This window comes from Fukomys damarensis, unplaced genomic scaffold, assembly GCF_012274545.1.
Source record: "Fukomys damarensis isolate Sample0158 unplaced genomic scaffold, DMR_v1.0_HiC HiC_scaffold_37, whole genome shotgun sequence".
In the NCBI taxonomy this organism is placed as follows: Eukaryota; Metazoa; Chordata; class Mammalia; order Rodentia; family Bathyergidae; genus Fukomys; species Fukomys damarensis.
Window position 1 is genome coordinate 32,768,497 of NW_022900949.1, and position 10,606 is coordinate 32,779,102.

Consider the following 10,606-nt stretch of genomic DNA (forward strand, 5'->3'; position numbering starts at 1 on the left):
AGAGAGAGAGAGAGAGAGAGAGAGAGAGAGAGAAACAAATGCTGGTGAGGATGCTGAGAAAAGGGAACTCATACCCTGTGGGTGGGAACATAAATTGGGGCAGCCAGCATGGAAAACAGTATGGAGATTCCTTTAAAAACTAAAACAGGGCTACCATATGATCCAGCAATCCCGCTACTGGGCCTCTGTCCAAAGGAAAGGAAATGATTACATCTAAGGGACAGCTGCGGGACCATGTTTAGTGCAGTGCTCTTCCCAATGGCTGAGATGCAGACTCACCCAAAAAGTCCATCCATAGACGAGAGGGTAAGGAAATGCTGCACTGATAAACAACAGAATATTATTGAGCCAGAAAATAAAGAAATCTTGTCGTTTATTGCAGCAACATGGATGGAACTGAAGGTTTCATGTTAAGTGAAATAAGCCAGATACACAAAGGTAAATCCCATATGTTCCCACTCCTTTGTGCCTTCTTTCTGAAAAGTTTTTTGCTGTCTCTTTGCTGGCCTGGCAGCTTTTCCTTAAAGAATCACGCTGCTTGACAACAGGAAGGTTTACAACACCATTGGACACCTGTCAGAACAGGAAATTATCTTTTCATAAACATGTTCTCTAGGTGACCCTTTCTTCCATTTGGTTGCCATTGCTGGATGGTGTAGAAATAAATCTAATTCTTTGCAATTTATTGATACTATAAACCCAGTAAATTTTGTAAATTTAGTCACAAGCACACATGCTTGTGGCATTGTCCTACACTGTCCATTTGATTAAATTGCTAATTATGTGGTTCAAAACTTCTGTCTCTTCAATTATGATTTTTAGTTGCCTGATTTCTTATTTACTTTCAAGCTACGATGGAAATCAGGCTTTATTACATCAGTATCATTCCTTCTGTTCTTATTTTTCTGTGATTTTTGTTTGTTTGTTCTCTGAGACAGGGTCTTGCTTTTTAGTGCAGGCTGGCCTTGAACTCACTACATACCCCAGGCTGGCCTTGAACTTGTGGTGATTCTCCTGCCTCATCCTTCCAAGCGCTGGGATTACAGTTGTGTACCACCATGCCTGACTGTGATTTTTAAAAGATCACAAATGTATTAAAATTTATGTCTTTCTCTGTATCCCCCAGGCATAATTTTGAACTAAAGTAGTAATTTTGTTATTTTTTACAGACTGATGCAATGAAATTGTGTTGAGTTATCCTCACATTGCTAAGATAAACTAAACCTGGTAACTTTTTAAAATAAACTTTTCATTTGGTTTGTTGATATGTTATTTAGGCTACTTTACATAAGAGAAAAATAATCTAGATATGTATTCTTGTATTGGCCTTAATTTTTAATTCAAGATGATAATAGCTTCTCAAAAGTAAATTTCAGAGCTATTCTTCTTTTAAACATTTTTTTCTGGAGTATATAGATGAGCGAGCTTGGAACATTCACTTATAAAGCTATCTGTGCCTGGGACTTTCTAGGAGTGGTACTGGGGCCATCGATTTAATTAACAAATTTATTTGCATAATATTTCATAAATTCTAGTTGTGAATATTTTGCTTGGGGAGACTGCGATATTGATTCTGCCTCAAGCAGGCTGTAAGCAGTGCAGGCTGTGAAGAGTTAGCCCCACAATTGGCTCATTTATAGAAGTGAGTCTGGCTGACGCCTGTGTGCCTAGGTCAGAGTGACTCCCACCCAAATTCTATTCCCACAACTAAAACCTTCTTAAGTAGAAGGACAGTGTTCTAATTACAGCCATATATTTTGTCCATTCTTTTCCTAATTTGAGAACGCTTTGTCTTGTATTTTATGAGCCTTGCTTAATTTCCATAGAAACTGCACGACTACCATCCTCGCGCATAGCCCTGCCCTTGCACATAGCTCGACTTCACCCCGACTATCACCAATAAAAATCACTGGCCAGCATCTTTGTCGGTTGCACCGGCATCGGTCATCCTACCTCCCTGCTTTCTGTCTTTTAGGGTTTTTTTCTCAGACCTGCGTCATACACTGAGCAGGAGACCGGAGCCAACCACAGAGGTCTCAGGGGTCCCCAGCGTTGCTTATACGTATATATCTTCTCTTCCTCTCGCCTTCCCTCCCTCCCCCCTAAAGCTCTATGATTTCCTCAGCATATGCACCTAAAGGTATACGTTTTCCTGAGCATATGCACCTGTTTAATGTCCCCGTGAATTGGCAGTAGTGTATTTATCACGGGTTTAGCAGGGTTGAGAGACCCCGGATGCATCCACCCATCACCAGGGAGATCAGCCCGGCTAGCTCAGCCTCTGGGGCATCAGAACTTCTGTCCTGCAGTGCAGCTCCCGCCTAGACCAGGCTCAGCATCCGCCCCGCATCTGCCCGGAGCTGAGCGACTGGGCACCAACTCATCCTCTTCCCCTGCCTCTTCAGTCTCCTCAAATCCTCAGCCCCGTCCCCCTGCCGTACACACAAAGCCCACCAAGCGCTTCTTGCTCCCTCCGGAGTGTAAGACACCACGCAGAGCACTCTCGGCAGGGCGTGCCCCAAAGGGCCAGGAGGTGCCCTCCTCGGGGAAATGGAATTCTGCTGACCGGCAACAGCAGCCTTGCCGGAGAACGATTTCGGGACTCTGATTTAAATCCAGAGGCCAGATTGGAGCCTGTGGGACATCTCAGAGGTCAGCAGCCACCCTCCAGAGCAGGCATTTCTGTCTACCACATGTGACAGCCCAGCCGAACAACAGGGGGACGACAGGGAGGCGGCCATCATGGCAAATGTGGGGGCCACGCCACAGTCGAGAGTGGAGACGACATCGAAGTAGCAGAGCCCAGGAAGAGGCGCAGGCCCACCCTGCCCTGCAGCCTGAGCCTCTCTCATCCACCACAGACCAAGAACCCCCCTTCCAATGGGTAATATTGAGATTCTTTTTTTAAAAAATCTTATTGAGTTTATTGGTACTTTTAAAGTAAACACTAGTTACAGTCATCATTGGGGTCTTGTACATTTACATGATAGGTCTTGGTTCTCATTTTTCCCCATACCCCTGCCATTCTTTCACCCCCACCACCAATCCCTATTTACAAAGACTTTGTTTCCATTTTTTTCCTCTTCTCATATTTTTTCTTGTCACTTATTTCCTTTTTCCTACCTTTCCCGCTTCCCCTACACCTTTAGTCCTTTTCTTCCTATTTCACATTGTAAATTATACAATTTGGATCTTATTTACACTTTTAGTTTTTCACACCAGAGAAACTATTTGGTATTTATGTATGTGTATTTTATTTATTTCACTTAGGAGTATGGCCTCAATATGCATCCATTTTCCCATGAATGACTCTAGTTTCTCATTCTTTATGGCTGAGCAGTATTCCATTTTATAGAAAAACCACATCTTCTTTATCCAGTCTCCAACTGATGGGAAATCGGACTGTTTCCAAGTAGCTATTACATACTATGCCACTATAAACATGGGTGTGCATATATTTTTGTGGTATGATTCTTTTAATTCTTTTGGAAAGATACCCAGCAGAGGGATAGCTGGGTCAAATGGAACCTCTAATCCTAGTTCTTTGCGGTATCTCCATATGGATTTCCACAATGGTTGCACCAGTCTGTACTCTCACCAACAATGGAGAAGGGTTCCTTTCTCCACACAAACCTGCCAGCATTTTTTATTGGTTGATTTCTTGATAGCAGGCACTCTTTCTGGAGTGAGGTGGAATCTCAGGGTTGTTTTTATCTGCATCTCTTGAATGACCTGTGACGCTGGACATTTTTTTCATATATTTATTTGCTGCTTTTACTTCTTTGAGAAATGTCTGTTCATTTCAGATGCCCATTTTTCAATCGGGTCTTTATATTTGGGGGGGGCCTGAGTTTGTTGAGTTTTTTATGTATTCTGGATAATAGTCCTTTGTCTGAGAAGCACCTGATAAAAGTTTTTCTCCCACATTGTAGGCTGTTGATTACCTCTGTTGGTGGTTTCTCTTGCAGTGCAGAAGTTTTTTAATATGATGATACCACTTGTTGATTCTTTGTGCTAGTTCCTGTGCTACCGAGGATTTGTTCATTCTTTTCCTACGCCAATGTCTTTGAGAGTTCTGCCTGACTTAACTTCCAGCATGTTTAGAATTTCTATTTTAATATTTAGATCTTTAATCCACTTGGATTTTAGTTTAGTGCATGGTGAAAGATAAGGGTCTAGTTTTAATCTTTGCCAGGTTGAAATCCAGTTTTTCCAACACCATTTATTAAAGAGACCATCTTTCCTACACTGAGGATGGTTGGCTCTTTGTCAAAGATGAGGTAGCTGAGTACATCTGGAGTTCTTTCTGTATCTTCCAATCTATTCCACTGATCCTTGGGTCTGTTTCTTTGCCAGTACCATGCTGTTTTTATCACAGTGGCTTTGTAGTGAAGTTTCAAGCTGGGGATTGTGAAACCCTCTGTCATGTCTCTGTTGCCCAGAATGGCTTTTGCTATTCTAGGTCTCTTCTGGCTCCAAATGAATTTTTGGATTATTTCCTCCAGTTCTGTGAGATGTACCATTAGAATTTCAATTGGGATTGATTTGAATCTGTATAGCAGTTTTGGTAGTATGGCCATTTTCACTATGTTGATTCTTCCTATCAAGGATCAGGGGATATCATTCCATTTTCATATATCCTCTTTGATTGCCTTTTTCAGAGTGCTGAAGTTTTCAGTGTAGAGTTTTTTGTCTTCCTTTAGTAGATTGATTCCTAAATACTTTATTTTTTTGGATGCTATTGTGAAAGGAATTGTTTCCCTAATTTCTCTCTCAGTGAGTCTGTTATTTGTGCACAAGAATGCTATTGATTTTTGAGTGTTGACCTTGTATCCAGCTACTCTGCTGAAAGTGTCAATTAAGTATGGAAGTCTTTTGTCAGAGTTTTTGGGTATTCTATGTAGAGTATCATGTCATTCACAAATAATAACAGTTCAACTTCTTCCTTTCCTATCTTTATTGCTTTAATTTCTTTCTCATGTCTAATTGCTGTGGCTAATGTTTTCAGATCTATATTGAACAAGAGTGGTGATAGTGGACATCCTTGTCTTATTCCTGATTTTAACAAGAAGGTTATTCTTGATTTTAACAAGAAGGTTTTCAGTTTTGGGTCATTTAATATGATGTCAGCTTTTCACAGATAGCCTTTATCGAGTTGAGATAAAGACCATCTATTCCAATTTTCTGCAGGTTTTTTTTTTTAATCATGAATGGATGTTGAATTTTGTTGAAAGCTTTTTCTGCATCTATGGGGATGATCGTATGGTTTTTGTTCATGACTTTGTTAATATACTATATTAACTTTATTGATTTACTTATGTTGAACCATCCTTGCATCCCTGGGATAAATCTGACTTGATCAGAGTGTATCTTCTTGATGATCCTCCATATTCTGTTTGCCAGTGTCTTATTGAAGATTTTTTCATTTGTATTCATTAGGGAGATTGGCCTGTAGTTCTCTCTTTTATATGGGTCTTTCCCTGGTTTTGGGATCAAAGTAAAACTTTCTTCCAGGAATAAATTTAAAAGTATTGTTTCCCTTTCAATTTCATTGCAAAGTTTAAAGAGTAGTGGCAGTAGTTCTTCTCTAAATGCTTTGCAGAATTCAGCAGTGAAGCCATCAGGACCTGGGCTTTTTTCTTTGGTAAACTTTTAATTAGGTTTTCAGTTTCACTGATTGTAATTCAGGTGTTTAGAATTTTTTTATCTTCTTCATTCAACTTTGATAATTCATAAGTATCAAGAACTCTGTCCATTTCTTCTGTGTTTTCCATTTTACTAGAATAGAGTTTCTCAAAGTAGGCATTGATGATCCTCTGGATTTCTGCTGGATCTGTTGTGCCTTCACCTTTTTCATTCTTAGTTGCATGAATCTAAGCCTTTTCTTTCCTTTTGTTGACAAGGTTGGCTAAGGGTTTATTAATTTTATTTATTCTTTCAAAAAAGCAACTCTTCGATTCATTGATTTTTTTTTGTATCATTCTTTTAGTTTCCACTGCATTGATTTCTGCTCTGATCTTTATAATTTTCTCCCTTGTACAGGCTTTGAGTTTTTCCTGCTGTTCATTTTCTAGGAGCCTAAGAGTCATCATTAGGTTGTTTATTTGAGCTCACTCTGTTTTCCTAGTGTGGGCATTCACTTTATGAATTTTCCACGTAGAACTGTTTTCATTTTGTCCCATACATTCCTGCATGTTGTACTGGCAGTATTATTTATTTGCTAAAAACTAATTTCTTCTTTAATTTCATCTGTGACCCATTGATTGTTCAGGAGAGTATTGTTCAATTTCCATGTGTTTATGGAGTTCTTTCTGTTTCTTATGCTATTGATCTCCAGCTTAATTGCACTATGATCTGATAATATACATGAGATAACTTCAATTCCTTTGCATTTATTTAAACATGTTCTATGAGCTAGTATGTGGTCTATTTTGGAGAATGACCCATGTGCAGCCAAAAAGTATGTATATTCTGATTTTTTAGGATGGAACACTCTGTAGACATCTATTATGTCCATGTGTTCAAAAGCTTGGTCCAGTTCTACTATTTAATTTTTGATTATTTGTCTAGATGATCTATTTGTGACAGTGGGGTATTTAGGTTCCCCACTCAATTGTATTAGTGCTTATTTGGTTTTTCATGTCCCTTTATATTTGTTTTATATAGTTGGGGGCATTAATATTCAGTGCATATATATTTATGATTGTCATCACTTCCTCTTCAATTGTTCCCTTTACAAGAATGTAGTGACCTTCTTTGTCTCTCTTAATCAGTTTTGGTTTGAAATTTACTTTGTCTGTGAGTAAGATAGCTACCCCTGCTTTTTTCTGGGCTCCTGTCACATGGAGAACTATTTTCTATCCTTTCATTTTCAGTTCAGGAGTTTCTTTTTGAAGTAGGTGTGTTTCTTATTACAATATATTGTTGGATTTTGCTTCTTCATCCATTCTGCCAGTCCATTTCTTTTGATTGGTGAATTGAGGCCATTGACATTGATGGTTCTAACTGATATGCACTGATTTATTATTGTCATTTTATTATCCTTTGGTTGACTCTTTTAAATTTTTCCCCCTCTCCCTTTAGTTTCTTGCCTTGCCTAATTGATTTGCTTTGTTGGGCCTCATGGTGTTGTGATCGTCACTGTCTTTTTCTAGGATATTGTTTAGAATTGTTTGTAGTGCTGGTTTGGTATTCATGAAGTTTCTCAGGTGTTCTTTGTCATGAAAGTAACTTATTTCCCCATCCATTCTAAAAGAGAGTTTTGTAGGATACATCAGTCTAGGTTGGACGTCGTTTTCGTTTTCTTTTAGGACTTTAAATACCTCACTCCAGGCTCTCTTTGACCTGAGGGTTTGTGTCAAAAGTCTGCTGTGATTCTGATGGGCTTTCCTTTGTATGTAATTTGTTTCTTTTCTCTAACTGCTTGCAGTATTTTGTTCTTCTGTTGGGTTTCTGGGATCTTGACTGCTATATGTCTAGGTGTAGATTTTTTTTTCCTTTTTGATCATGGCTAGTTGAAATCCCACATGACTCACTTATCTGTATGTTAAATTCTTCCCCTCTGTTTTGGAAGTTTTCTGTCATTAATTCTGTGAGTAGATTTTTAAAAGTCTTTTGTAGTTTCTCCTGCTACCTCATGGATTCCTATCAGTCTTATGTTATTCTTCTTTGCATCATCTAGGAGTCTTTGGATGGATTTCTCATGATCCCTTACTATTTTCAAGAGATCTCTCTTTTCATGGTCACTGACCACAGTCCTATCTTCTATATCTGAAATTCTATCCTCACACTCATTCATTCTGCTGTTAATGCTTTCAATAGAGTTTTTAAACTCCTGGGTATCTATTTGATCTGTTTCATGGATTCCATTTCTTTTCCATGTTGGGCAGTCAAGGTTTCCATTTCTTTCCTATGCTGGGCATTTATGGCTTCTATCATGATCCTGAGGTCATCTATTTTTTGGTCTGTTTCTGTTCTAGAGTCTCTAATTATGTTTTTCATTGTGCTCACCATCTGTCTAGTTATCTGGGAAGTTATTTTTGTTTTGAATTTTTCTAGAGCCTGATTGATCTCATGTGCTATGAGTTCAGGGTGTCCTCATGGTTGATTGTCAGACTTTTCTACGTTGTTCCCCTAGAATTTGTCATTGGTGAACTGGAAGCCTGTATTTGTGCCTTACTTAAGTGTTTTCTCATTTTTATTTTTGTTGTTGGGCTGTCCTTGGTTTAATTCCTGGTTTAGTACTTAAATCTTCCTGATATAGCTGCTCTGTAGGTTTTGAGTCTCTAATGACTCAGAGACTCTCATTTTCATAATATCAGAAAGCACAACTCATTAAATCAATCACAACCCTTTAGCCCAATTGATACAATCAACAATGCAATAGCATCAAACACAACTTAGAAATTGACCATTTGTAGTAGTTATTAATCTATCATCTTTAACCATATGAATTAAATCAAAATAAAGGACCAGCCTAACATATGTTTATACTAAATACATTCTTCAATATAGAAAATTTACCCTTCAGGAAGGGGACTTAGAAGGAATGGGAGGAGAGGAATAGATAGGTAAAAGAATAGGAGAAGGTTTCAAGTAAAGCCAGAAGACACAGGATGATCACACAAACTCTAGGAAACTGTTGACAAGAGGGAAAGACAGAGTGCAAGAACAAAGACAAGAATAGAAGCAGTTAACAGAAATAAGGAAGCTATAAATTGTACTCACTTTCCTTTGAAATTAATGACCATTGGGGGCCTGGAATTTAGTTCAGTGGTTCTGCCACCTGCCTCACAACTGCAAGGACCCGAGTTTGATCCCCAGTAGCAAAAAGAGAAAACAAAAGACAAACATAATGTGTTAGTGAAATTAATGACCATTGAGTGAAGAAAAAAGAGAAGAAAAGAGAAAAGAAAGAAGAAATCCAAATTAGGGAAGATACAGGAATAAAAAGGGTGATGAAGAATAACTTATGGGAGCAAGAGCCTGAGTGGGAAAAAGAAGGAAGAAAAAGGAACAATTTGCTGAATGGGAAAAATAAATTTTAAAAAATAAAAATTAAAAATTAGAGCCACTTTCAGGGTATATCTCTGCTGTCATAATAGACAATGTGGGCCACACTGTGCAGAACTACACCAATTTGTCTCAGCTAGCAGATGGCAGACCCCTGAGATTCAGGCTGAATTCGGGTTGCAAGGGCAAAGTTGGGCTTCCTGACCTCCTGCAGGATTGAACTCTGTAAGTTTATACTGTAGGTTCCAGCTGCCCTTCCCCTGAAGATAGTCCAAGTTCTGCTGGAAGGTGGTGGTCCCTGCAGCTTACCAATTGCTTTATTATAAAGGGTGATTGCCAGGTGTTGGAGGTACAGCTGAGTTACCTAGCTTTTCCTTAAGACATCATGAGAAGGACACCCACTCCTTGAACCCCAACAAGTGCAGAGATCTAGACAACTGGGACTTAGCAACCCCACCTCTGGCTGCCCGAGAAACCCCCTGGAGCTTCAGTACTGCTCAGTGCACAAGGCAGAGGTGAGAAATGAGATCACTGCTGCCTGGTCCAGTTGATGGGACCCAGCTCTGTGAGAGCCCGGAGCAAACTGTCCCTACCTCCTTCTGACAGGGTCCCCACTCGTGCTTCATCTCCCTGCTGGGGTTGGGAGTCCAGCCCACCTGTCCAAGTACACCCCACGGGGGAGTCATTTCTCCACTGGCAGCTCCTTTCTGTGATCACAGGATCTGGTCAGTGAGGGGAACTTTCTTCCTTGATTCCCACCCCTGGCCTAGAGTCACGCTGGTCCCCACCATGAGATACCTGCCATGGTTTGAATGTGTCCCTCTAATCCCACAGGGTGGAAACTGAATCCCCAAATTCCAGTGGCATTTGGAGGTGAGACCTTTGGGAGGTGATTGGTCATGAGGGATCTACCCTGAGGAGTGGATTGACCCATGATTAGACTGATGGTTGTTGAGAGGGCATCCGGCTCTAAAAGCAGCTCTCCCTGCCACACTTGCTCTGTGTCACCTTCCGCCAGGCTATGACCCAGCCTGAGGCTCTCACCAGACCCTGGCACCATGTTCTTTGGCTTCTCGGCCTCCAGAATCCTCTCTTCTTTGTAAGTTACCCAGTGTGTGGTATACCATTATAACAACAGAACATGGACTGAGACATCCCAAGAGTGGAAGGGGACAACTCAGGGGGGCAGAGGGCACAGGTGGGCAAACCTCTTCCTGGGCCTGTGGCTGCTCACCCACTTGTTCCCTCCTGTTGTCCTTTCCCAGCTCTGCATCCGAGAACCACATCTCCCGGGTGCCCTCGCTGAGTAGAGTCCTCCCAGGTCCAGCGGGTGACCTCTGGTTGGATGATCAGTGGGAGGCACAAAAGGAGTGGGGTTGGATCCAGACTGGATGTTTGCAGAAGAGGGGACAATTCTGCCATGGGTTTCTCTTCAGTTGGACCTGGGGGGAAAGAGACCCACAGGAAGCTGAGCCATCCCGGGGAAGAAAGTGGCTGCTGCCCCCTTAGCCAAGAGAAGGGGCAGCTGGCTGGGCTGACACGAGGACACTGTTTTGTCCGGCTGAGGCACAGTTAGGAAGCAGCCTCGCTCCAT